Below are 27,035 nucleotides of genomic sequence, written 5' to 3'. Positions count from 1 at the left end.
CTACCGGCACCTTGATCTTGGACTTTCAGCCTCCAGAACTGTGAGACAATACATTTCTGTTGTTTAGGTCACCCAGCCTGCGGTGTTTTGTTATGGCAGCCCAAGCAGATGAAGACATTTTCTTTTTTTCCAATGGTGACAGCTGTGTGTAGTTCCACTCACAGTAATACTGGGCATTGTTGAGGTCAGGGTTGGTGAGCCTGCCTTTACTCTGGCACAGGGCAGTGTGGTAGCTTCTGGTCTGTGTTATTTTTAGTCTTCTGTCTTCACTTAATGGATTGGATAGCTAAGGATGAGAAAGCTTAAGTAGTTGCTCGAAGCCACTTTAATAGATTAGGCAATGGAACCCGAGGGTGAATCCCAATGCTCTCAGAGCTCGCTTGGGTAAATCCAGGGCAAATATATTTAATTCTTTATTTAAAAATGCAATTCATAGTGACATGTGGATGTCATTGAGTAGCAAAGAAGTGAAACAAAGTAGGTCAGTGACACACTGCACTGTTTTGTGATAAATGTAGGTTAACTGATTTAATGGAAAACCACAGTCTAGGGGAAAGTGGACTTGAAAAGCTTAAACTCTTGAAAAATCTCCAATTACGCAATTATGACTGGGATAGAATAAGTGAAGCTCTTTGAGGCTAAAACTTTTTAACCAGTAAACACTTTTGCTCTGCCTTGCAGTTAAAACTGTTGCTTTATTTCAAAGTGTACTTATTGGGTGGTGACTGTGTGCCTGGGTTTGTGCTGAGCATTGAGCGCCAGAAGCTAGAATGCGTAGGTGCTGTCCTGAATTAGCTGAGAGCTTAGTGGGGCTGGCTAAATGGACAGTGGCCACTCTGTATTGTAGGTGTTGCCTGAGAGGGCAGAGGGAGGTCATTACAGCATGCTGTGGGAGCATGCCGGGTGCAGGGGGTATGTATCTCACACAGACTAAGGGCAGACCTCAGGGATGGCTTTCCTAAAAGAGGTGATGCTTGAGCTGAGCTTTGGGCAAGTTGCGGTTATTCAGGCAAAGCTGAGTAATGGTGTTTCAGGCAGAGAATAAAGTAAGTGTATCCACATGGAGATAATGGGGGGATAGCCCACTTGGAGGACTGTTTACACATAGATACTGCCGCTTCGTCTCCATTCTCCCCTCCTTTTCCTTCTTCCTTCTATTCCATCAGTGATGTTTTGGTAAAGTGACTTCAGGGGTGAATAAGAGGGCCTGATTTGTAGTGTTTGCCGATTTCCATGATGTAAATATTCCCATCATGGCTGATTCCAAGCTACCAACATGATGTCGATTGGCCCACGGTATTTTAAAACTTTTTAACAATTGGTCATGAGCCTGTACAATCCCACTCAGTAGACCACTGCTTCCCATCCGTCCATCATCTATCCATTCATCATCCATCATTCATCCATCCATCATCCGTCCATTCATTCATCCATCTGTCATCCACCCATCCATCCATTCATCCATCCATCCATCTTCCATTATCCATCCATCTATCCATTCATCATCCATCCACCTATCCATCCATCCATCTATCCATCTATTATCCATCCAACTATCCATCCATCCATCTATCCATCTAGCATCCATCCATCCAACCACCCACCTATCCATCCATCCATCTGTCCCTCCATCGTTCTTCCCTCTATCCAGCCATCCATCCGTTCATCCAGCCATCCATCTGTCCGTCCATAAACATAGTTTAACCAAACAGAATTATAGGAATAAGTCATATTAAAGATTTTAGAGTTCCCTTAGTTAAGCCTTCTCATTTTATAGACAAGAAAACTGACATCTAGAGAGAGGAACTGACTTTCTTAAAGTCTGTTTGTAGAGCTGAGGCTTCAGAATTTAAGTCTGCAGCTGTCTCCCTTAAGTAAAGAAAATACAACCTGAAATATGACTTGGTAATTCTCGAGTTGGGGCAATGTGGAATTCATGTAGCACACACCACAGTTCTGTCAGTCTCTGCTTTTCTGTGACGGTCCTAACGCTCATGAAAGTGTTTTTGTTGTTCCTTGTCTTAATAGTTGCTGGCTCCCAGCAGGCTGCAAATTTCCTTTGCAGGGGGTTCAAAATGTCCCTGTTGAAATAACATTCTTCTCCCACTTTGTAGCACTGGGCTTCAGAATTTAATTTAGCAGTTGGCTCTTTTTTTTTTTTAAATAGGAAGTCTTAAATTTTTTTTAAAATTAATTAATTAATTAATTTTTGGCTGTGTTGGGTCTTCGTTTCTGTGCGAGGGCTTTCTCCAGCTGGGGCGAGTGAGGGCCACTCTTCATCGCCGTGCGCGGGCCTCTCACTGTCGCGGCCTCTCTTGTTGCGGAGCACAGGCTCCAGACGCCCAGGCTCAGTACTTGTGGCTCACGGGCTTAGTTGCTCCGTGGCATGTGGGATCTTCCCAGACCAGGGCTCGAACCCGCGTCCCCTGCATTGGCAGGCAGATTCTTAACCACTGCGCCACCAGGGAAGCCCTAGCAGTTGGCTCTTGATATCAGTCTTTGATGTTTCTGGATTTCATTTCTCGCTCTTTCTCTTTTTTTGTGATATAGATGTCTCTCCTTTGAGACTCCAACTCAAGGCACCCATTTGTGGTGGGAACCAGCTGCTTCTTGGGAGCCCCGTTTGTGTTGGGCTGAATTTCCTGGGAAATATCTACTGATTTGAAAAAAATTTCTTTCCTTATTCCTGGGCTTCTAGAAGTGTGTCTTGGAGCTTTTGGGAGATGAATAATTGAATAATTGATACTGCTTTTGACGGTCTTTGTTGTTATTTATTTCTTTTTTACTGAGGTGTAGTTGATGTACAGTATGATGTAAGTTTCAGGTATACAACATAATGATTCCCAATTTTTAAAGGTTATATTCCATTTATAGTTATTATAAAATGTTGGCTCTGTTCCTTGTTGGTCTTTAAATTGTTGTCAACTCAGAGAGGAAGGGTGACTCTTACTATATGAGAAGCTTTATTTTGAAACTGTGGACAAATGGTCTGGTGAATTGAATACTCCAGAGGATTCTATTTAAAACTAGCTTCTATGTTGTAATGTTGAGGGAAAAAAGCAAGATGCTGGGATATGCCTAGGATGCCACTTTTGCTAAAAGTAAGTAAACAAATTGGCGCTTACCTCTGGGGAGTGAAAATGAGGGTAGTAATGACTTGAAGAGAAAACTTTCCACCTATTAACTTTATATGTTTCTGTATTGTTTATTTTTTTCTTTTTAATTATAAGCATGTAATAAAGCAAATCCAGACTAAACAGAAAGCCTGGCTATATTTTAATAGGGCTCATCTGGGTATGGGCAATAACCTTTCTATTGTCTTCTTAAGATAGTTTGCCATTTACCCAATGTAAAGTTTACATGTGTCTAGTTTATAAGTTGTAACTTAGTAATTTTAGATACAATTAATGTTGGTTGCTAGAAAATCATAATGGCAGACATATTCAAACTTGCTCAGTATGGGCAGAAATTTAAACTTAAACTTCACTGTGAATTCTCCCTTCACCTTATTATTATTTTTACCAATTTTTTTTTCTTTGCTGAGCCACATGACACGTGGGATCTTATTTCCCTGACCAGGGACTGAACCCATGTCCCCTGCATTGGAAGCGCAGAGTCTTAACCCACTGGACCGCCAGGGAAGTCCCTACCAATGATTTCTTAATGAGGTTGATCATCTACTCGTATGCATGGCCCAAGCTGGTCATTTTTCAGGACTTCCAACAGAGATTCTAAAACTTCCTGGAGGTATTCTGCGAGCTGACTTGGGGCCGTTATGTTTTCCCAGTTCTCCTTGACTGTGTGCTCTCAGCTGCCTTGGACATGGAGAGTCACTCGATTTCACTGGCTTTCCCAGACCAGCATCGTGTTCTCTGATACCAGCTGTCCTGCCTTCCCACCTCTTTCCCCTTAAATGAACTTCTTTCCTGTACGTGGCAGTTCATGTCCTCTGTCTTCATCTTTAGGGCATCCTCTGGTGTTCCTGATCTCGAATTAGGAAAAATAAATTGAGTCCCATTCCCTGTGGCTCCAAACATTTGAAAAGGCAGGGAATGTGTGGATTATTGTACAAGAAATAGATCAGTGTGTAATAGCCTAAAATGGAAAAAGAAATGTGACTGCTTATTCAGGCATTTGCAAAATGATGCAGGCTGCCTCCCCCAACTGTCTTTTATAAAAACAATTTCCAGAAATGTGTGGACTAGGTAAATGATATGTTACTGATACAAAGCACAACTGTGATTATACTAGCAGAGGATTATATTTCCTCTGTTTTACAGTCTGTGTGAATTTCTTTCAAGTTATTAGGTTGAACTGTATGAATTGCCAAATTGAGCTACCAAAAGGGCAGTTTCATCCAATTCAGCCTAAGAGAGCTTATTTGCTGAGTTGTAAGACGTGGGAAATAGGTGTCTGCATAAGGAAAGAACATGAGATGGACGTGCTTTAAGGAAACTGGGCATCCTTTTTTTATTTGAACCTGTCTCTAATGGTTAGTATTCACTTAGTTGACACTTTGTTGTTGCCTCACTAGCTTTCAGAAAGTATATAGAGCAAAATTGGTTGCCTAGCAACATGTTCCAGCCCAGGAGGGTTGGAGAGTGGGTCAGTGATGAACAATTATGTACAATCAAGTTTAAAAATGCATAGCAGCCTGCTACATCCATGCCCTGACCACCAGGAAGCATCAGCGTTCTGCTGGCTTGGGTTTACGGCTGTTGTATGTGAATTTATTGCAGTTGTGGTCTGGATTTCATGGTTGCAATTCAGAAAAATTTTGCGCTGGACCAAAGTAGGCTTCTGGGCCCCTCTGTACGTTGGTCCATTTTGCAGAAGCATCTGACACCCATCATTTGGATGGCTGCCTATCTGGACACTCATCCCTTTGAAAAGTGAAAAGAGAAAATGAAGAATTTGCTTAATTGTGATTGTTTTCATCCCAGCAAATTGGCCTCTATTAGTGAATCTGTAATTTGCCAAAGAACAAGTACACACAAAATGAGTGACAACGGTCCCCTTACTCAACCCAAATCATTTTTTCAAGAATTACGAATGCTGGGCAGACGTTCTCTCTGAAATGGCCCAAGCCCTTAATCGTTTCCCCTCCTTCCGTTCCAGCAAAACAGAAGACACATTTTGCATCATCCCGTCCTTACTTAATCTTTCTGTCAGCACACGTATCAATGGTGTAAATCCTGAAAGCAGCAGGAAAGCTAGGAGGCATTTTTATAACGCTGGCAAAGCTAATAAAGCACATTTCATTGTTAAGAATCATTGAGTTTAATTGGCAAATCAATTTTTAGGCCCTTTCCATTTGTATTTTGTTTAATCAACAAAAATAAATCGCCGTGCCAACCTTGAAAGCTCCAAGTTGGAGAACAGTGGCAAATATTTCGTTTGTCCTGCCAAAAGTGCTTTCCAACAGAAATGTCTTAATTGAAGATGATTTATATTCAGAAGCGTTTTATCATTTGTCTGAAGAAGGAAAAAGCTGTGTAAGCAAGTAGTATGCAGTCGTTTTTGGCATTGTTTTTGACATTTATCTACACTCTATCCTTCAGATGTTTATAGAAAAGCGACCTTCCCTAGCCCTTCTTGCTAATGATTCAGGCTCCGTGTCCTGATGTAGCTGTCAATTAGCCCCTGTAACCTTTGGTGAGAGGTCTTTGCTGAGGAGGACTTCCAAAACCTAGGCTTTTTCCCCTTTTCTGCAGGGTTTTACTAACCCTGAATCCTGATCTCTGGGCCTTTGGTGGAAAATGGCTGACATCTTAGTGCTGCAAGTTGGGCATCCTGAGCGGGCCTGGGAAAGTGGGCTGCTGTCTTGCTTTTTTGGTAGGAAAACCTCACTAGCCATGCTGACCGTAGGGTTTTGGCTTTTCTGCCTTCTTTACACTCCAGGGAGGGGGGAGAGATGACAAGAAGTACCATTTATGTGATGCCTACACAGTGTGTTCTCATTTCTTTTTTTAAGAACAAGTTCCCTGCTGTCTCTTTTTTTTTTTTAAATTAATTAATTTATTTATTTTTATTTTTGGCCGTGTTGGGTCTTCGTTTCTGTGCGAGGGCTTTCTCCAGTTGCGGCGAGCGGGGGCCACTCTTCATCGCGGTGCGCGGGCCTCTCACTGTCGCGCCTCTCTTGTTGCGGAGCACAGGCTCCAGACGCGCAGGCTCAGTAGTTGTGGCTCACGGGCCCAGCTGCTCCGTGGCATGTGGGATCTTCCCAGACCAGGGCTCGAACCCGTGTCCCCTGCATTGGCAGGCAGATTCTCAACCACTGCGCCACCAGGGAAGCCCCCCTCATTTCTCATGACAACCCTGAGAGGTGAGGAAGCTAAACCCCACGTGTCTGCTGAGGAAGCTGAAGCCCAGAGAACACCGGTAACAGTTTGTACGTGGAGTGGCTGCCATTGGCATTCTGCTCCGTTTGTCTCCAGTCATCTTCCCATGTCACTGGTGCTGGGAAGTAGCAAAGACCCCCCCCCCCCCCGAAAACCCCAGCTTCACTGAACCATGTTTCCCCTCGCAGGGCTCCTGGGGGACAGGTACCGTAGCGTGATAGTGGCTGGCGCTCTGCAGGCTCTTGTTGTGTGCCTGGCATGTTTCCAGGAGCTTCATGTGTGCTCTTAATTCGTGTAAACTTCATTCTCCTCTTAGCTACTTCCATCCTCATCTTACAGATGAGGAAACTGAGGCACAGAGTAGTTGGTGGACTGGTCCAAGGTCACACGGCGAATGGTTGGGGACCATTTGAATCCAGGTCATCTGCCCCAGCATCGGTGATCTTAGGGGTTTGCCTTCCACGGCATGTACCCTTGTTTGTTCGTCCTTCCCCTTGCCTCCAAAGCAGCGGGGAAGATGATGAAGCAAGAGGAAGGGAAAACAGTACAGTTTTATGGGCAGTGGAGGCCATTGATTTACTTGCCTCAATTTTGGGCTCATTCATTGATCTTCAGCTGTACTGGGATGCCCTTCCTGCTGCTATCTCTCCACTTCCCATTGGTTCTCGTGCCTCTGCGAAAGCTCCATCTTCCACGGGGCCCTTTCAGATTAATTAAACAACTGGGAGGCCAGTTGTTTTCCAGGGGTCACCAGGAAACCCACAGTGTGAGCTGCACATTACTCAAGGCGCAAAAAAAAGGAACCTCAATAAACCCAGAACCAAACTCAGCAACTTCTAAACAACGCCCTGTAAGTAACCAGTTCTAGGAAGCTGATGGGATGGTAAAAATCTAGCAACTACCTGAAATTCCGCACATTCTTTGGGAATTTACTAGGGCCCCACTCTCAGCACCTTCAGGTACCAGGGATCAAGTGATCCTCAGATCAAGTGAGGAACGAGGGAGAATTTTCACGTTCCCTTGGGGTGGGAAGGCCTACAGCAGGTCAGATCATTAATATAATGCTGAGGGTAATACCCACAGAGGACAATTTCTGATGCCACGCCTTGTTCAAAGCATTTTGCATATGTGAATCATGAGCTGGATGCTGTTATTATCTCCATTTTACAGATGAGAAAATCCGCTATGTGACATGTGCGCGTATATTGTAATTTTAGGAATGCTAAAATACAAAACACATCTCAGAATCAAGGATGTATGTGGTACGTGGCTTGTGGGCTGGTGGTGCCAGTGTCTGGCTGCTCTTCAGAGCACAGCTGCCTCCTTATGAGATGGGCCTTGGCGACTAGCTGAAATGTGCAGGGCAATACCACGGCCGGCATTTATTGAGTTATTACTGTGTGCCAGACACTAGTCTAAGAAGTTGACATGAATTTTTAAAATCCTCACAAAAGGATAGGTACTATGATTATGATTGTACCTGATTTATAGTTGAGGAAACTGAGTCAGTGGGGTAATCTAACTTGCCCAAGGCCACCCAGGCAGTACGTGACAGGGCCAAGTGTCAGCTAAGGCCATCTGGCTCCAGGCTCTGCCTCTGAGCTAAGGCCCCTGGTATAGCTGGGAAAGGGACAGTGGCACAGGGGACGGACATATACAGGCTCCGTATGGGATGGAGGTTCTGGTTCCTCTCAGGTGCCCTTGCCCCAGTGGTTCGTCACCCCCTTTTGGCATCCATCCTGGTGTGGAACTGGAGGTTGATTTTTTTTTTTTTAATTTATTTGTTTTATTTATTTATTTTTGGCTGCATTGGATCTTCTTTGCGGTGCGCGGGCTTCTCATTGCGGTGGCGTCTCTTGTTGCAGAGCACGGGCTATATGCACGCAGGCTTCGGCAATTGTGGCTCATGGGCCCTAGAGCGCAGGCTCAGTAGCTGTGGTGCACGGGCTTAGTTGCTCCGTGGCATGTGAGATCGGACCAGGGCCCGAACTCCTGCAGGTTCCCTGCAGGGCTGGTGTCCCCTGCACTGGCAGGCGGATTCTTAACCACCGCGCCACCAGGGAAGGTTGATTTTATCAGTCTTTTGTAGGCTTCTGTTTGTACCTGAGATCACCCCACAGCTAAGGAAGTAGAGAAGAGCTCTGACGTGAATCCTAAAACATACCTGGGAAGGCATTTACTGGGTCTTAGAGGCATTTTCTCATTGACCCACACAACGATCCTATGAAGTTCATACTGAATGGTAAAGGGGGAAGCTGTATGTAGCCCAGAGAGGGTGAGCCACATATTCTCGGTCACACAGCAGGTGAGGGGCGGAGCTGGGCTCAGGCCACGTACACACGTGTCTGTAAGGTAAGGGCTGACTCCGCAGTGGGGATCACCCCTGCCTCCAGATGGGGCCCCTGCCAGCAGCTCCTCCTGCTTTGCTGCCTTCCACACTCTCCCTTGCCTCCATGCTCCAAGCTTTTCAGAACAACAGCATGAGATTCTCCTTAGCCCGGAACTGTTTTTGCTATTGCTTGTGCATCCGAGCACCTGCTGAGCCGATGAGCTTTCGAAATGTCACTTGACTGTTGGGAGGGAGCCGTGAGTGATGAGCCGAGAGTGTTTTGCGGGAACACACCATCGCAGCTGCCTCCTGGGGGCGGGTGGTGGTGGGCCGAGCGGAGGCCGTGGCTCCTCCTGCAGCCCGGCCCCTCAGAGGGGGCAGGAGGCTGTGTTCCCGCTCCTGCAGCTGGCACGGGGTCCCCACTGTCAGCCTGGTCATTTGTCTTCCCCTGGGCACACGGTGACTGTTTCTGTGCTATGTTTCTCTTTTTTTTTAAATTTATTCATTTATTTTTGGCCGCGTTGGGTCTCCCTTGCTGCGCGCGGGCTTTCTCTAGTTGCGGCGAGCGGGGGCTACTCTTCATTGCGGTGCGCGGGCTTCTCATTGCGGTGGCTTCTCTTGTTGCGGAGCATGGGCTTTAGGCACTAGGGCTTCAGTAGTTGTGGCATGCGGGCTCAGTAGTTGTGGCTGGCGGGCTCTAGAGCGCAGGCTCAGTAGTTGTGGCGCATGGGCTCAGTTGCTCCGCGGCATGTGGGATCTTCCCGGACCAGGGCTCGAACTCGTGTCCCCAGCATTGGCAGGCAGATTCTTATCCACTGCGCCACCAGGGAAGTCCCCTGTGCTGTGTTGCTCTTACAGTGCTGGCTCTCCATTTCTGGGTTAACTTTTGCAAATACAATTAAATTTTTGACCTTTTTCTTTCTGGATTTCTCTTTTCAGAAAAATGCACATGTATACAAAGTTCCGTATATCAATCCTGGATTTTCATGGGAACCCTTACCCTCAGGGCGTCCTTGAACACATCTCGTTCCCCATACACATACCAGGAAATCTAGCTTAAAAATTGGGTCCCCTACCAACCACCACCAATTGAGGGTAAATATGGAAAATTAAATTTTTGATTCTCTACCCCTGTTCTTTTTCCATTGCTGTCAGTCAGAAGCTGGGCAGGAAAGTATATGGCACAAAGAGGTGACAGAAGAAAGTTTAATAAAGGTGTGTCATGGGGTTGAGAAACAGAAAGGGGGAGTGAGGTACACTGGGGCGATAGGAGGAAACCCCTCTGACTTAGTCCATTCAGACTGTTATAACAGAATAAATGCTGTAAATTTCTCATAGTTCTGGAGGCTGGGAAGTCTAAGATCAAGGCACTGGAGGATTCGGTGTCTGGTGAGGGCCTGCTTCTTGGCTTATAGATGACTGTCACATGACAGAAGGGGGAGGGAGCTCTCTGGGGTCTCTTTCATAAGGGCGCTAATCCCACTTATGAGTTCTCCACCCTCATGACCTAATCAACTCCCAAAGGCCTCACCTCCTATTACCATCACATTGGGGATTAGGTTTCAACGTATGAATTTTGAGGGGTTATAGTCTATGGCACCCTCTAACCCCTAGAAGTAAGGATAGAGGGAGAGGATCACCTGAGAGAAACTGTGACCTGTGATGGAGAGACCCCTAGGTGACCCTGCAGGGAAGAAGCAGGGGGATGCATGCTCCTTTCTTCCTTCCCCTCCTCCTACTCTCCTGGCTTCTACTGGTACCTAAGGGGCCAGAGGGCAAGGGAGCCTGGTTGATGCAGGTCATAGAGGTCAGCCTCCCAGGGCACACGTCCCAGTGGAAGAAGATGAGAAGTAATCTAAAGGGCAACCAGAGAATATTTAGTACATCGCCCTTTAGATTCTTAAATAACTTTTATCCTGTAGATGGTACTTTTAAGAGCGCAGGAAGCAGCTCTGTCATCTGTAAATGCTCTCCCTGGGGATTGGGCATCATGGGAAATTGCTTAGCTTGTGCTATGGAAGTTTTGTAATCCTGTTAGTGATTGGAAACTTCCTGTTCTTTTCAGATGCTTTTAAATCCAGTCTTTTACTTTTTTTTCTATTTTATTTGTATGCCTGTTATTATAAGGTCACTTTAAAAGGCTTCATTATACCTCATGATGATGAACCAGTCTGCTTGAGTATTACAGGGGATTGTATATAAATCTCTCATGTGGCATTGTGTTCAAAGGTAGTTTCCCCCTATCTTATGATAGCTTGATGTTTAGAAATGAGCATTTCTGGATTTTGGAAACAGAGAAATTATGTCGGGAAGCACTTGAGAAATTAAAAAGTGTTAATGCAGTGCAAGGTTTTACGAGGCGGGGGGTGGGGGGGAACTGACGTCACCAAGTTTGGATCTGGGAGTCTGGGATCTGTTGCTGGCACCAGCTCATACTTGCTCTGTGACTTTGGACACCACCTCTGGGCATTTCTATTTGTAAGGTGGAGTTAACGTTACAAAGACTCTCTCCTTAAGCAGACTTTAGTCAGGTTCCTCTGAGTCCTGTTTTTGTCTAGATCTGGACCTTGGCCCCTGTCCTGTCTTTGGCCTGCCTAGCCCAATTTTAGCAAGAATCCTGCTAAGTCAGTTCAGAGAGAATCACCCACTCTTGATATGTGATCGCCCTCGGTATCTGATCACGCTAGGCTACCTTCAGCAAAAATCCCATTGCCTGTTTGTTTAATAAGAACCTCCCTAGCCTGCTGTCTCCTCTGAGTAATTTTCTGTCCACTGACTGCCTCACGCTGATTGCTGTAAATCCTCAGGTGTCTTTGCTGGATTCAGAGTTGAGCCCCATCTCCTATTTGGCAATAGCCCTAAAAAAAGTCTTTCTTACCGTTTTAATAAGCATCAGAATAATTTTTTCTTTAACTTTTTACCCACCAGAAAACCTTGGAATTGTTCAGGATCCTCAAGGACCTCTGATCCAACCTCACCCAATGTCGAGAGTGATGTGGAGCTCACTGTGAGGGGTCTAGTACCTCAGGGCAGCAAATGAGGACCCCATTCACTCCCTTGGGGGCTGGTTCTCATTGTCGAGAAGCTCTGCCTCCGTTTCAAGCTCAAAATCTGCCTTCACTTATACTCACTGATCTCAATTCTGCCTTTCCTCAAAACCTGTTCTTCCTTTAATTGAGTAATTTAGCTTCTTAAATTGTAGCCATCTTAATGAAGATAATTTTAAGCTGTGTCTTTTCTTTTTTTTTAAATTTATTTACTTATTTTATATTTATTTTTGGCTGTGTTGGGTCTTCATTACCGCACACAGGCTTTCTCTAGTTGCGGTGAGCGGGCTTCTCATTGCAGTGGCTTCTAGTGGAGCACAGGCTCTAGGCACGCGGGCTTCAGTGGTTGTGGCACACGGGCTTCAATAGTTGTGGCACGTGGGCTCAGTAGTTGTGTGGCGCATGGGCTTAGTTGCTCCGCGGCATGTGGGATCTTCCCGGACCAGGGCTCGAACCCGTGTCCCCTGCATTGGCAGGCGGATTCTTAACCACTGCACCACCAGAGAAGCCCCTAAGCTGTGTCTTTATTGCCCTTCTTGCTTTCTTTAACAGGACTCTGAGCCTGGTTGAACCTGTGTTTCCCACTCTGGGAAGATGCATAAGGGTGATGTCTTGGAGGTCTTCTCTCTGTGGACCGTGTCTTTATTTTGTAAACTCTTGGTTTGCCCTGTTCCTCTGCGTCTAATTCTAAGTCCTTTGTTTCTTTCCTCTTTTAGCTCTTGCTGATGCCTTGTTTGATACAAGTTTATAAATGATGTGCTTCTTTTCCTTTCATGAAGTAAAGTGCATGGGATTTGTGAAAGCTGTTTACCACTTAGAAGTCTTTTTTTTTTTTAATTTTCAGGTTGATGGCTATTTTCCGGATGTTAACATTATCAGAAGCCTGACCTCCACATGGTATGTATGCTCTGAAGGACCTTTTAGGTCCATCAAGGGTATATAAATACATTAACTTCTTAATTTACTTGTTTATCATTTAGCCCTAAATCTGTCCTTGGTGTTTGTTGAGTTTCACCCCCTATTCTTTCACCTCATTCATGGGTATATTTGAAAAGCAGTGACTTCTACAGGATCAAAACAACCAAAGTTATTTTCTTGAAGAAAGAATTTTAGGATGAGGATTTAAAAAGAAAATCAGATTTACTTGTAAATATTTCAATATGACTCTGAAAAGGTAAGGATTCATTTTGTTAAAACATCAACAGAATACTATTATCACACATAAAAAATGAACAATAATTCATTTCTTAATATCACTGAATATTCATGTTCTGATTTCTGATTGTCTAAGAAATATTTTTTCACAGTTAGTTAAAAATACCTCAGGGTAATCAAAGGATTTAAACAAAGTCCACACATTGCATTTGGTTGCTATGTCTCTTAAGTCTCTTTTATTTATTTCATAACTTTGTTTATTTTATTTTATTTTTACTTTTGGCTGCATTGGGTCTCCTTTGCTGCACGTGGGCTTTCTCTAGTTGCAGCGGGCGGGGGCTACTCTTTGTTGCGGTGCGCGGACTTCTCATTGCGGTGGCTTCTCTTGTTGCAGAGCACGGGCTCTAGGCGCATGGGCTTCAGTAGTTGCGGCATGTGGACTCAGTAATTGTGGCTCACGGGCTCTAGAGCTCAGGCTCAGTAGTTGTGGCGCACGGGCTTAGTTGCTCTGTGACATGTGAGATCTTCCCGGACCAGGGCTTGAACCCGTGTCCCCTGCATTGGCAGGTGGATTCTTAACCACTGAGCCACCAGGGAAGCCCCTAAGTCTCTTTCAATACACAGGTTTCCTGTCCCTCTCTTGTTCTTTTTTTTTTTTAATTAAAAGAAATTCTAAAAATTTTAAAAAATGGCATATTTTTTAACTTATTTATTTTAAAAAATCTTAAATTTAGTTTTGGCTGTGCCACAGGGCATGCGGGATCTTCCCTGACCAGGGATTGAACCCGTGCCCCCTGCATTGGGAGCGCGAAGTCTTAACCGCTGGACCGCCAGGGAAGTCCTCTTGTTCTGTCTTGTGATATATTTGGTCAAGAAGCTGGATCTTTTGGATATTTTGAATCTCTTGGATCGGGATCTGTGTGTTTCCCCACAATGTAGATTTTGTTGCCAACATTCTGGTGTTGTCATTTAACGTGGGTTTTTTTTTTTATAATAAAGGTTTTTAAAAAAAATTTATTTATTTTTGGCTGCATTGGGTCTTCGTTGCCGTGCGCGGGCTTCTCATTGCAGTGGTTCCTCTTGTTGTGGAGCACGGGCTTTAGGTGCGCGGGCTCAGTAGTTGTGGCACACGGGCCCTAGAGCGCGCGGGCTTCAGTAGTTGTGGGGCATGAGCTTAGTAGTTGTGGCGCACGGGCTTAGCTGCTCTGCGGCATGTGGGATCTTCCGGGACCAGGGATCGAACCTGTGTCCCCTGCATTGGCAGGCGGATTCTTAACCACTGCACCACCAGGGAAGTCCTAATGTGTTTCATTGTCCCCAAAATGTCCTATAAACTAAAGTCTTGATCAGATTTAGGTTCAAATTTGGGGGCAAGAATATTTCATACATGATAGTGTAACTTCCATCAGGTGACATATTCTGGGTGTCACCCAGTTCAGAAGACCAGCCACATGGTAAAGTAGAAGCTGTTTCTGTGAGGGAGAAACACTTGTGGCTTGAGAACAAAGGTTGCTGAGAGCTAATTCCTACCTCATGTATCTAGACTTGATTTTCGTCTTAGAAGAATACTCTTGGGTATGAAGGGCTATGCTCCATGTCTTGGTGGGTAGTTTCAGATCTACCAGCTCTCTTTGCTTATTCCTGCCGTTTCTTACAAGAGTGTGCTAAGTGTGCTCGGCCTCACCCCTCCTTCCTAGCGCGCTGTGGGCTAGAACTGGGGTAGGCGAATTACAGCCCACGGTTCTGTTTTTATAAATAAAGTTTTATTGGAACACAGCTACACCTGTTTTTTTACGTATTGTCGGTGGTTGCTTTAGTGCTACAATAGCAGAGTTGAGCAATGGCCTGAACAAAGCCTGAAATATTTACTGTTTGACCATTTACAAAAAGAAAGTTTGCTGACCTCTGGGCTGGAAGGTAAGCAGAAGATGAATAAGGCTTTAGCATATGGAGGAAACAAAAATATTTTCTCATCACTGAAATGCCACTCAGCCTTAGTACCTGGGAATGTGAAATTCTGTGGCTCACAAATTGTGCCTTAAATCATTAAGATAATTTTGTTTTTCTTTGTTCATTTTTCTACCCATTAGATGACATCATCCTTCTACTTGCCTGGAAATATAATTCAACATGGGTGGGTTCACATTTAATAATGGTGACATTTTACTAGGCAGATAATTGACTGTTAGTAATCTCCAGATTCAGCATTTGAGTCCTGATTTGCTATACCCTCTTCCTTAGATAGTATAAAGCTTTCTCTTCCACCAGTGTGCTCCTGTGTGGTTTGTTTTGCCTTTGTATGATGAAGAATTCTCCATCCTTTCAATGAATGTCTCATGCTAAGGGTTTTCAAAATAAGTAGACTTGCATTTTTGTCTCCTAAATGGAACTCAGCTAATTTTATCTAAACTATTCCTTTTGTCTTTTGTCTATATTGTATGCTACATTATTATGGATGGCTTTGGAATTTTTCGTGTAAAAAAAAAAAATTGAAATAGAGTTAAAATATACAGGACTTTTTTTTTCTTAATTGCATCTTAATGTACTAAAAACCAGAGTGTAATTATTAAAAATGATAGAAGGAAAGAATTAAAACAATAAAATTGCTTAGCAAAGCTCCTGTTTCATAATGCATTCGGAAATAATTGGTATCATAATGTGTAATTCACAATCTTTCTTTGAAGTATGAAGCTTAAGCTTGGGTGGGCAGGGGACCTCTTAGGACGTGGTGATGTCTGAATTAGTTCCTACAGTAGCATTTCTGAATCTGTACACAGATTGTAGCATCTTGCTACCTGCCTTGTGTTTTTTTTTTGTTTTTTGTTTCTTTGTGATAGAGAGAGATACTTCCTAGAGGAAGGGCTAGGACAGAGGGTCCTCTAATGCTTTACCAGACACCTACTACTGCCCTGTTGATTAGGGAAGGGAGGAGAAGAGAAACTCCTTAATATAGGCTGTGGCTTTAGCTCAGGCCACAGGGTAGTTTCCTGGGGAGTTGATGTAGACCAAGTAGAGAACCTTTTTTGCCCAGGTGTCAGGTAAGCCTGGGTCTTATGCTTCAAACAGGCTGAGAAGCCTCCTTGGCTTATTTTCTAGACCCATCCCCTCATCTGGCCCCGAGGATCTTATTGCTGAGATGGCCAGAGTTGATGAATCCAAGAAGAAGCACCATCAGGAAAAAGAGGGAAAGGGATTGGACTCCCAGGCTTGGAGTCTGAGCCTCAGTTTCCCTATGGCCCGGGCATTTGGCTCCCCGAGCATTGGGAGACAAGAACACACAGGGACTCAAATAAGGAGAGAACATTCCAGGCAGACCTGAGCTTTTATTCGCTACTCCTTTGGTTCAAGCATTCCTTGCCCAGGACCCGCCATATCCAGGCTCCTTCTCAGAGCAGTGGTGGTGGTGGTGGTGGTGGTGGTGGTGGTGGTGGTGGTGCTGCTGATGGTGCTGGTGGTGATGGGGGTGCTGGTGATGTGGGTGGTGGTGGTGCTGGTGGTGATGGGGGTGATGGTGGTGCTGGTGGTGGTGGTGATGGGAGTGCTGGTGGTGGTGGTGGTGGTGATGGGGGTGCTGGTGGTGGTGATGATGGGAGTGCTGGTGGTGGTGGTGGTGGTGGTGATGGGGGTGCTGGTGGTGCTGGTGGTGCTGGTGGTGCTGGTGGTGGTGCTGATGGTGCTGGGGGTGATGGGGGTGATAGTGGTGCTGGTGGTGATGGTGGTGCTGGTGGTGGTGGTGGTGGTGGTGCTGATGGTGCTGGTGGTGATGGGGGTGATGGTGGTGCTGGTGATGGTGATGGTGATGCGGGTGCTGGTGGTGCTGGTGATGGGAGGAGTGCCGTTCACCACACCTGGTGCTGAATTCCTGAGCCCCAGCCTGCTGGGGGAAGTTAGCTCTGTAAAGGGGTTGAGGTCAAGACAGTCACACCAGAGCTTATCTTGTGAAAGAGTTGTCCTGGGGGTGGCAGGGTGGGAGGCAGCACTACCCAGTATACTTATTTGAAGAAGACCACTGCTGTTCAGAAATTTGGGGCCTCTTTTCTGGAAATAGCTTTTAGAGTCTGGGGTGTATTCTTTGGAATATCTTCATCAATGGCCAATTTTTCTCTTTTTGGATGGCTTTGATCTTTCAGTAAAATTCTTTTTTAAAAAATTCTTTCTCTTGTTTTAATTTTTTTTTCGGTAAAATTCAAATGTCGCCTTCCTAGACAAGCCTCCCTGAGAACTGAATATGAAGTAGCAGCCCCTCCACACACACTCTCCCCACCCCCTCATCACCTGCTGTGTTCATCGCCCGTCCTTCCCAAGGTCACCAGTGGCCCATGACCTCAATCAGGGGCTGCCACGGCTCTCATTTAGAGACAAGTCTGCCACACAGGGTAAGTTCTTCAGTTGGATAGTGTCTTAAAAATAGTTTTCCAAGGTGGCTACATTGAGGGAATAATTGAGATTCAGAAATTTGTGTTCTGATCTATCTTGGTGACCAAACCAAACCAAACCAAGACAGTCTCCTTATCAAATCTCGTGTGTTGGCATGGTCTGCAGTGTGGAGGCTCAGGTAGGGTGCAGGGTGTCTATCTAACCGTGGTTTTAGACCTTAGTAGCCCCTCCTCTCTCCACCGGGCCCCCAGCACAGTTTCACTTGGGTAACAAGGAGATTCACCTCGATCAGAGTCTCTCTCCCTCAGAGCTGCAGACGCTTTGGGCTGGATACTTCCCTGTGGTGCAGGCTGTCCTGAGCTTTGTGGGATGTTTAGCAGCAACCTGGGCCTCTGCCCACTAGATGCCAGTACCTTGCCCCACCTGTGACAACCAAAGTGCCTCCAGACATTGCCGGATGGCCCTGGGGAAGTGGAGTAAAATTGCCCTGGTTGAGAACCACTGGTCTAGTGATACGCTGTCATACCCAAGACTCTACCATTAACCTTTTACACCATCCTTTATCATTTATCCATTAGTGTGGATCAAATTTGCTAATGTGTAAGAAAGTACTTTGAAACAATAGCATGTTGTTCAAATTTGGATTATGTTGATGACTGAAGTTTTGTTTTGTAACCTACATTCGTGGTTACAGTTTCTTTGTCACCATTGTCCCTAGTTTTTCCCTTTGTCATTTATGAAATATTCTCCTCCACTCCCGATCTGTTTTCCCTCACCCAACCAAGGAGGATGTCGTCCTTTGCTAATGCATTGTGTGAGTTTGATACCAAAGATCACAGTCTTGGCTGGAAGAAATCTTGAAGGATCTTTAGGCAATAAATGTCCAATGAATGTCAACGTCATCATTATCATTTTGTCCATTCCCACTGAAGAAACTAAGGCCCAAGGAGGGACAGGGCTTCACCTAAGTTGTGGTTACCGGCAGAGCCATGACTGTATGGGTGTTTCTGGGGAACTTTCTTACACTTTTGTTTTCTGTGCGGTTAATGCTGTGATTGGCAGAGTTCTCGGGGGGGCTCTTACCTCTCCCGTGAGCTCCTTGCTGGAGCCTGAACATTGAATGTCCCTGTCCTAGGCTTGCCAGAGGACTTGCTAACAAAAAGGATGATCAGGGAAGAAATTAGGGGATTCCGAGAAAGGGAGGGACAGAGGAGTGCTTTGAGGAGACATTTAATGAAAATGCGGAAACTGTGTGAGACAAACAATGCAAAGGAAATAAGAAGAGGAGGAAAGGGGAACCTCTGATAAAGGAACCAAGGAGTTCAATCAACCAAATGCAGTGTGTGGATCTTGTTTAGATGTTGATTTGAATGGACCAACTCTGTGTGTGTGTGTGTGTGTGTGTGTGTGTGTGTGTGTGTGTGTGTGTGTGTTGAAACAGGATTGAATAGTTGAATTGGATTACGGGTCCATGGGGATTATGTCCTCACACAACTTTCCGTAGTAAAAAGTTAAAAAGAAATGGAAAGCTGATCAATTTCAGTAAATTATAAACTTCTTTGCAATGACAAAAAATATAAATAATGTGAGACATTTGTTAATTTGTAAGTCTTACCTTAAAGAGGCTCTTCCGAGCCTAGCCAATGCTCTCCAGTTTTCCTGGCAAGGTCCCTTTGCCCTGGGTGACAGGCACATGTGGAACTCGAGCTGGAGGAAGCTTGTCCTCACCAGGTGGGCAGGGAGGCTGCCTTTCCAGTGTCCCCTGCCCCCCCTCCCCCAATCCCCACAGCCAGCAGAGAGCCTGCAGTGTCCCTGGGGAGTTGTGGTGCCCCCTGGGAAAGAAACACGAGGGTCTTCCTCCCTGACCATCCCTGTGTCTTTCTGCCCCCTCCCAGAAATGGTCTGTGGGACCAACTTATTTTTTTCCACATATATTTTATAATTTAAATATTATGTAAGTAATATATGCTCTTTGTAAAAACCATGCACAATAAAAATGAAAGTTCCTGTCCTTCTCTCTTTCCCCTCCCATTGATTTCATTGCCTTTTCCAGAAATACATAAATATTTATAATAAAGTGATGAGTATCTTTTTAGGTCTTTTTTGGTTATTACCAGCATGTCAGAGTTTTATTTTCTTTCTTTAATTTTTAATGATGCAAAAAAATTTTTTAAGCAGTCACAGAAAATTGGGAGTATAGCCCCAAAGAATTTTCTTTCCTCCACCCCAACCCCCAATCAAATTTTGCCTATTGTTCTCATCATGTCCTTGTAAGTGAAAGGATCTAGTTCATATGAGATGTTGCATTTAGTTGTCATGTCTCTGAGCACCTGTTATGAGCTATGCCTTGTTCTAAACCCTAGGAATGTATCAGCAAAAAATACAGACGATAATCTGTCTTTGTGGAGCTTGCATTCTAGTAGGGGAGACAGAAAAACAATAAATGTAACAAATACTAAATCTTGTAGAATGGTATGAGATAAATGCTATAGATCAGGGCTCCCCAACACTCGGGCCGTGGACTGGTACTGGGGCCTGTTAGGAACTGGGCCGCACAGCAGGAGGTGAGTGGCGGGCCAGCGAGCGAAGCTTCATCTGCAGCTCAGATGTCAGACAGGAAGACTCAGACAAGCAGAGTCAGACAGGAAGTGGCAAAGAGGATCAACAAAATCATAGTCCAAAATCTCACTCATGAGGACAAGAGAGAACTTCAGTGGGAAGTCAAGAAATATAAGAAAAGGTGGAATCTAGAAAAAGTCATCAGATGAAAGAGCAGTAGTAGAATGAAGACATTTCCATGAGTTAAAAAGGAATCAGCCCAAAGCAGGGGGTGGTGGAGAATTAACTGGCCTACAGAGACTGAAAGACCTGGCCCACTGGCCTCCTTGCTCACACACACCGGGATGCACCCTCCTCAAAGCCTTGGCACTGGCTTATTATCTCTTCCCGCGCGTTCTTCCTTGATATCCACACTTGCTTTCAGTGTTCGTCCAAACGCCCTTTCTCATCAGGCCGGTCCTGAGCAATGTTTTTAAAATGGCACCCCTATGACCTTGTGCCCTGCTATGCTTTTATCTACAGCAGCGGTCCCCAACCTTTTTGGCACCAGGGACCAGTTTTGTGGAAGACAATTTTGCCACAGACCAGGGAGGGTGGGGGGACGATATGGTTCAGGCGGTGATGCGAGTGATGGACACACGTCCACATGTGACCTCTCTACTGAGCTTCAGCCCAGTCACTCCAGTTTCTGCGGGATTCACAACAAATAACCACAAACTTAGGGTCTTAAAACAATGCATGTGGACTTCCCTGGTGGCGCAGTGGTTAGGAATCCACCTGCCAATGCAGGGGACACAGGTTCAAGCCCTGGTCCAGGAAGGTTCCACATGCCGCGGAGCAACTAAGCCCACGCGCCACAACTACTGAGCCTGCGCTCTAGAGCCCGCGAGGCACAACTACTGGTGCCCGCGTACCTAAAGCCCATGCTCCACAGCAAGAGACGCCACTGCAATGAGAAGCCCGTGCACCGCAACAAAGAGTAGCCCCTGCTCTCCGCAACTAGAGAAAAGCCCGCGCACAGCAACAAAGACCCAATGTAGCCAAAAATAAATAAATAAATAAATTTATTAAAAACAGAAAAACCCCACATGCTTATGATCTCACAGTCCTGTGAGTCAGGAGTCTGGGTGCCCTTGAGTGGGTCTTACAAGGCTATAATCAAGGTGTTGGCCAGGCTGCATTCTCATCTGGAGGCTGGTCTGGGGAAGAAACTGCCTCCAAGCTCATTCATGTGGTACCAGAATTCATTTCCTTTCAGCTGTGGGCTGGAGAGGTCTGGATTTCTACTGACTGTCAGCTGGAGGTGACTCAGCTCCCAGGGGCCACCCGCAGTTCGTGCCACACGGCCCCGTCCACAGGCAGTTCACAGCCTGGCAGTTTGCTTTTCAAAGGCCCAGCCTGCTAAGGTGGACTCTTACATAATGAAATGTCATCAGTGGAGTGACATCTCATCACCTTTGCTGTATTCCATTGGTCAAAGTCAAGTCACAGGTCCCGCCCGCAATCAAGGAGAGGGGCTTGTACAAAGGTGAGGATGCTTGAGTCATCTGAGGGTGTGCCCTCCATAGCATGGCTTACTGATCTGGGAAATTCACCTTGAAACCAGAACTCACCATTTTCCCTCTTCCAACTTCCTGCTATCTGTTAGTGTTATCACTAGTCTTCCAGCCACCAGATTTTCAGTGTTAGTGTTAACATTGACACCTCTTTTTCTTTGTTATTTTCATTTCACTTATTTCACCTTATTTCATGTTTCACCTTTCACTTTTTAAGTCCTCTCCCATTTTCTTTGAAGTGTCCTTGAAATCTATCTTCCTAAACACTGACTTGCATCTCTGTCTCTCTCTGTCTCTCTCTCTCTGTCTCTGTCACACACACACACACACACACACACACACACACACACACACACACACACACACACACACACACACACACACTCTGGTATTGCATCTCCTCTAGAGTCTGATGTTAGCCTAATTGTCCAACCTTTTCCCAATTAGCAGGTTGCTTCGCTATTTTGTTTTCATCCTGTTGGTTCAGAGCGTGTCTGTCCCTCCAGGAATGTCCTCAGCACCCCTCTTCCATTCTTTTCCAGCAGATTCCACCTCACCCCCTGCCCCCCAGCCCCGAGCCCCCTTGATCACTCCTTTCTCTGAGCCCCACTTAACGCCTGGTGTTTTCCACCCTGGCTGCGTGTTTTAATCATCAAGGTCACTTGAGTTGGATTACTCAACCATGTATAGACTTGGCCAAGCTCCCTCTTCACAGAACATATATATTTTTTATTAAAGCAATGTCGGGTGAATTATCTGAATTTAAAAATGCATGAGAAAAATATGATCTGTTAAATCAAGCATGCGGTCTGTTTGGCAGTCTGAATCGCCCAGCCCGCCTGTCCCTTTGGCTGGCTCTGCCTGGGGTTGGGAGCCCCAGATATCAGCAGGGGTGATGGATGGGCAACGCCAGGACGCCTGTGGCCCAGCTGACTGGCTGTGCCTGCTGCTTGAGGCCTGATTTATGTTCACCTCGGAGCTACAGATCACCCCATGGTATAACACAGATGACAAGGCATGTCTTAGCTTGTGGGGCCTCAGCCCTATCCATCTTGTGTGAACTTTTTTCCCTCTTAAATTCTCAGTTTGGCTTCTTAGCTTAATTGGCTTCTGGATGGATTCGGTGCTCTCTAGTGATGTCTGAGGCCCACAAGGACTGTTTTGATGGACTCTCCAAGAGGGAAAGGTGATCGGCTCCCTCTTGGCCCCTCTGTGGGTCAGCACTGTTCTTTGCTGGGTCTCTTGGTTGCATGCTGTGTGCTCTGCACTTTCCTACATCCTGGGAAGCAAGATGCATTGGTTCTGCCTTGAGGAAACTTAGATCTGGGTGGGAAGCAGGGCACCCGTGAGAAAAAGCAGCCCTTCTTAACAGCAGAACTAGAGGTAGAAGCTGTGGTTATATAGGACCAAGGAAACATGTTGGAGAAGTATCTTGGACTTGCTTCTCTGGAATAGGAGAGAGGCTCTGTTGCTTGTGATGGGGAAGGTGGGAGGGGCCCCTTTGAAAGGAGCTGGTTTGGGAGGATTCCAGTTCTTTTGGTGGGATATAGAGTTGGCTTTATATTCTGGGAGGGAGGGAGTTGAGTCCTGCCTCTGTCTAATAACAGCCAGTGGGCGAAGGGGCAGCTGTGCTCCCCACGGGCCAGGGCGTCCTGCCTTCTATAGCTGCATCCTCCACGGGTAGCTCCTCCCACCATCCCGTAGATTCTTCAGGGAGGGAAGAGGCCGGGCGTGTGGTTGCTGCCTGATACCAGACTGGTTGCCCAGCGAGAGTCCCCAGGCCCCACGCACTTTCCTTCTTTTTTACAGCCTGCCAGATATTTGCTTTTCTGCCTAATCCAATTATGCCAAGGTGTGGGCATTTTTTGCTTAGTCTTGGTCAATTGGCAGGGAACTCTCCTGGTGCTTTATATAGTAGATTGCCCCGATGCCAAACACAGTCCTACCCAAGAAAGAAAAGGGACTTTTGTTGTGACACCTGCCAGGAAGTGTTCTCTGTGGAAGTAGCTGGTATTTTTCTGTGGAAACTTTGTGGAGGGAACTAGCAGTTATTAAAAAGGAAAACAAAACAACAGCTACTATTTTTTTCAAGCACCTACTGTGTCCGGCATTGGACTAAGTCCTTAACGTCCATTGCTTCATTGACTCTCGGAACAGTCTGAATAGGTGGATACTGTTGACGCATATGCTCTTGTAGATGGGGAGACTGAGGCTGGGAGAGATCAAGTACCTTGGTCACAGGGATCTTCAGGAGTGAAAGTCCGGAGACTTAACTGGGTAGAGCTGGAGTTTGACCCAAAGGACTCATGCCAAAATTTAGGTATCTGCCAGCCTGTCTTGTAGAGGTTGTCTGTGCCTCTGGTAGCTGTCACGGTTCTGAATGTGGATTCCCGAGCCATAGGGAAGTTGTAGCCTGAGGTCACAGGTGGAGTTGAGAGTGAGTGTTTGCAAAACACCTCCATAGCTGGCCCCTGGTTTGGGGCTTCTCCGCTTTGTACTTCTAACTTAGATTCTGTCCTTGAATCTTGGCCAGTGTAGATGTCTTAGGAGTGACCACTGTTTCTCATGTGTTGGGCCCGGTTATGCCTGAGTGTTGTGTTGCTTAATCTTACATATCAACTTGACTGGGCTACCTGGTGCCCAGATATTTGGTTCAAATGTTTTTCTGAGTGTTTCTCTGAAAATGTTTTTAAATCGACTGAGTAAAGCAGATTGCTCCACGTAACATGGGTCCAATCAGTTAAAGACCTAAATAGACCAAAAATCTGACCCTCTCCCCAAAAAGGGAGAATTCCTCCTGTCAAGCTGGGACATTAGTCTTTTTTCCTGCCTTTGGCCTTGGACGGGAACTATACCCTCAGCTCTCTGGGGTCTTCAGCTTGCCAACTGCAGAGCTTGCATTTGTCAGCTTTTGTAATTGTGTGAACCAATTCCTCATAAAGAATCTCTCTTTCTCTCTCTCTCTATATATATATATATATTTTTCCTTCTTCCTGTGTCTCTAGCGAGCCCTGACTAGCACACGCACTCATCCTGGGTCACTGCCCATCTCCATATTTCTCAGGTCAGCAGTCATCCAGCTACTGTTCCTATAGATGCTGCAGGGAAGCATCTGAGCCGTAGTCTTTTTACTTCCATTTGGTTTCCTTCATCCTTTATCTCTGAACTCACAGCTCAATTTTTAACGCAGAGAGCTCCTTCTTTCATTCTTCCTCCTTTTCCAGTTATTTTTCAATGACTTTAGTAAGGAAAAATTCTTCCCCCTTTCTCTACTTTCTCCATTTTCTCTGCCGTTTTTCAATCATTTTCTCTTCTTTCTTCTACTCCCCTTGCTTTTCTTTCTTACTCTTATCCTATTTAGAATCCAAAATAGCCCGAATAATTGTGGTTCGTAAGGTTCAAGGTAGTATTGGTATCTTTAGTTTTAACATGAAATTCTTAATAATAAGCAAGACCACTTGTCTCAAGCCCACTCCAGAATTTCCAAGAATGTCTCCAGCCACCCTGTTTTCTTCTGATTAAATCTACTTTTCTTTCTTTCTTTTTTTAAAGATTTCTTTATTTGTTTGTTTGATTGCGCTGGGTCTTAGTTGTGGCAGGCGGGCCCCTTAGTTGCGGCTCACGGGCACCTTAGTTGCGGCAGACAGGCTCCTTAGTTGTGGCATGCGAACTCTTAGTTGTGGCATGCATGTGGGATCTAGTTCCCTGACCAGGGATTGAACCCGGGCTCCCTGCATTGGGAGTGCGGAGTCTTATCCACTGCGCCACCACGGAAGTCCCTAAATCTGCTTTTCTTTAAGCATGAGCTTTTATGCTGAATAAATTGCTTCCTTTTGAACTTAACTGTTTTGCTTTAATTTTACAGCAAGATTTGCAAGTTTTCTGTTTTTAGCATTTGTTCTCATTGAAGATGTGCAGCACACCGATTGCATTTGGATTGAAAAGGCCTTGTGGACTAGCTGAGGGTGCCCGGGCTGCCGCCTTGGGGCCTATCATTGTAATGGGAAGTCTTCTGTGTCTCATGGCCTGATTGTGGTGAATGACTACCTCCCATTGGTATGTTGGGGATGCTCTGTATTTCTTTTCTGTTTCCTTTACCTTCTCTGCATCTTTCTTATTCATACCTCATCGTTCCCTGGTCTTCACTCAGTGATACCCAGAAACTTGCCCTTGATCGTGCAGTCCTTGTGCACCATGAAAGCCAGTGTGTAAGCTTCCATTGGAGGCCCAGTGAGCTCTCCAAAAGTGAGCGTCAGTGAATCGTAGCACAGGACAGAAGGAATGGTGCATGTTGCCTCTGCCCTTGGAGTGGGAGTCTGGGTCACGAGGTGTGGTATAGCCAGAATTCACATACTGGTCTTCAGTAGGTAACAGCACAAGAGGTTGCTTATACTTTTCAGCTGCAGAAATTTCAGCTAAAGGCAGAGTCAGTTTAAACAACACCCCATGCCCCCAAACCACACTCCCCAAAACCCAAACCAGAAATGCAGCTAACAAAACCCCAATCTCCCCTTGGTTTCCCTCTTCCCTGTGACTGTATTCATTTCCATGTATCAGGGAGGGCTAACTGATAAATTCATTGGATATATTCCAACTCAGGAGGCAATGAATGGTAGTCTTAAGTTAATTCTTGGATTTTACAAGCATTTGGGCTATCCTAGGTCTCCTATGAAGAGAACAGGCTTTTGGATGTTGCCAGGAGTTTGAGTGTCTGAGATCTTTGCCAGGTAGTCTGTGGTGGGGAAGTGTTTGTGACAATAGCCAGAATTCTAGGCAGTTGCTAAGGGTCTGAGTTTCTTTTAACTGCAAATATAGACAACTTCCAGAATGGCAAGGGGAAGCTTAACATCTCCTTGATTTGTCAGATTATTTTCCACAAAATTTGATCTTATGTGAAGGAGTATTTTGAAGCGAGCACTGCCTCTTCTTCAGCGAAACCAAAATGTAATATAAAAGAACTGTGGTTAAAGAACATTCTAGATGTCACTTGCACTACAGCAGCGTAAAGCTTGTCATGGCATTACAGAATGTTAAAGCCATCAGGGGCATAGTGATAAGATGAATTCAAATCTTTCATGTTACAGATTAAGAAACTAAGGCCCTGGATTAAGTGTTTTGCTCAAAGTTAAGATTCACTCATCACCATAGACCATTTCTCACATTAGCCTGTGACATTTGGTGTTGCACCCATATGCCAGGTGACATTTCCCACGGAAACGTTATCTACTTACTGACCATAAAATTGTCTACAGCAGAAGCAGTAGTTGCGTTTGCATCCTCTTATTCTTAGAAAGTGTTGCTGACATAATTTTTTTTTAATTGTTACATATTTAATGGCAGACTCCAGTTAATTCAGATATTAGATCATTATTTATCCGAGGTCCTGATAAATAGATAAATAGTCCAGCCTCTTTTTCCTCAAGCTGACAAATTTCACTTCAGTGCCTTTGGGGAATGTAAATATGAAATTAATATTGCAGCAATTAGTCATCTATTCTGAATTTTTTCCTTGCAAATTCCCAGAGCATAAGCATGAAATTCATTAGTCGAATCCCTTATGCTTTAAAACCATTGTGGCATTGTAGATACTTCTACTCCTCCTTTGAAATTTAATGCAATAAGGAATTTAGCAGAAACCTGCCTTTATTAATTTATTATTTGTAAGTCAGGA

At 45.3% G+C, this 27,035-nt stretch overlaps 1 protein-coding gene across 4 annotated transcripts in view; it reads left to right on the top strand.

The window, feature by feature from the left end:
- Window positions 1-27,035, top strand: part of TIAM1 (TIAM Rac1 associated GEF 1) — a 400,429-nt gene that overhangs the window by 80,004 nt on the left and 293,390 nt on the right. For all 4 annotated transcript variants that reach the window (XM_082459733.1, XM_082459738.1, XM_082459732.1 and 1 more), the window contains exon 2: window positions 12,562-12,614. The gene's annotated coding sequence lies outside the window, so the exon portion shown is untranslated. The remainder of the gene's footprint in view (window positions 1-12,561; window positions 12,615-27,035) is intronic.

The sequence above is a fragment of the Balaenoptera physalus genome (assembly GCF_965194825.1).
Source record: "Balaenoptera physalus genome assembly, chromosome: 4".
Classification (NCBI taxonomy): domain Eukaryota; kingdom Metazoa; phylum Chordata; class Mammalia; order Artiodactyla; family Balaenopteridae; genus Balaenoptera; species Balaenoptera physalus.
Note: the sequence above shows the minus strand (reverse complement) of the source record. Positions and strands in the feature narration are given on the sequence as shown.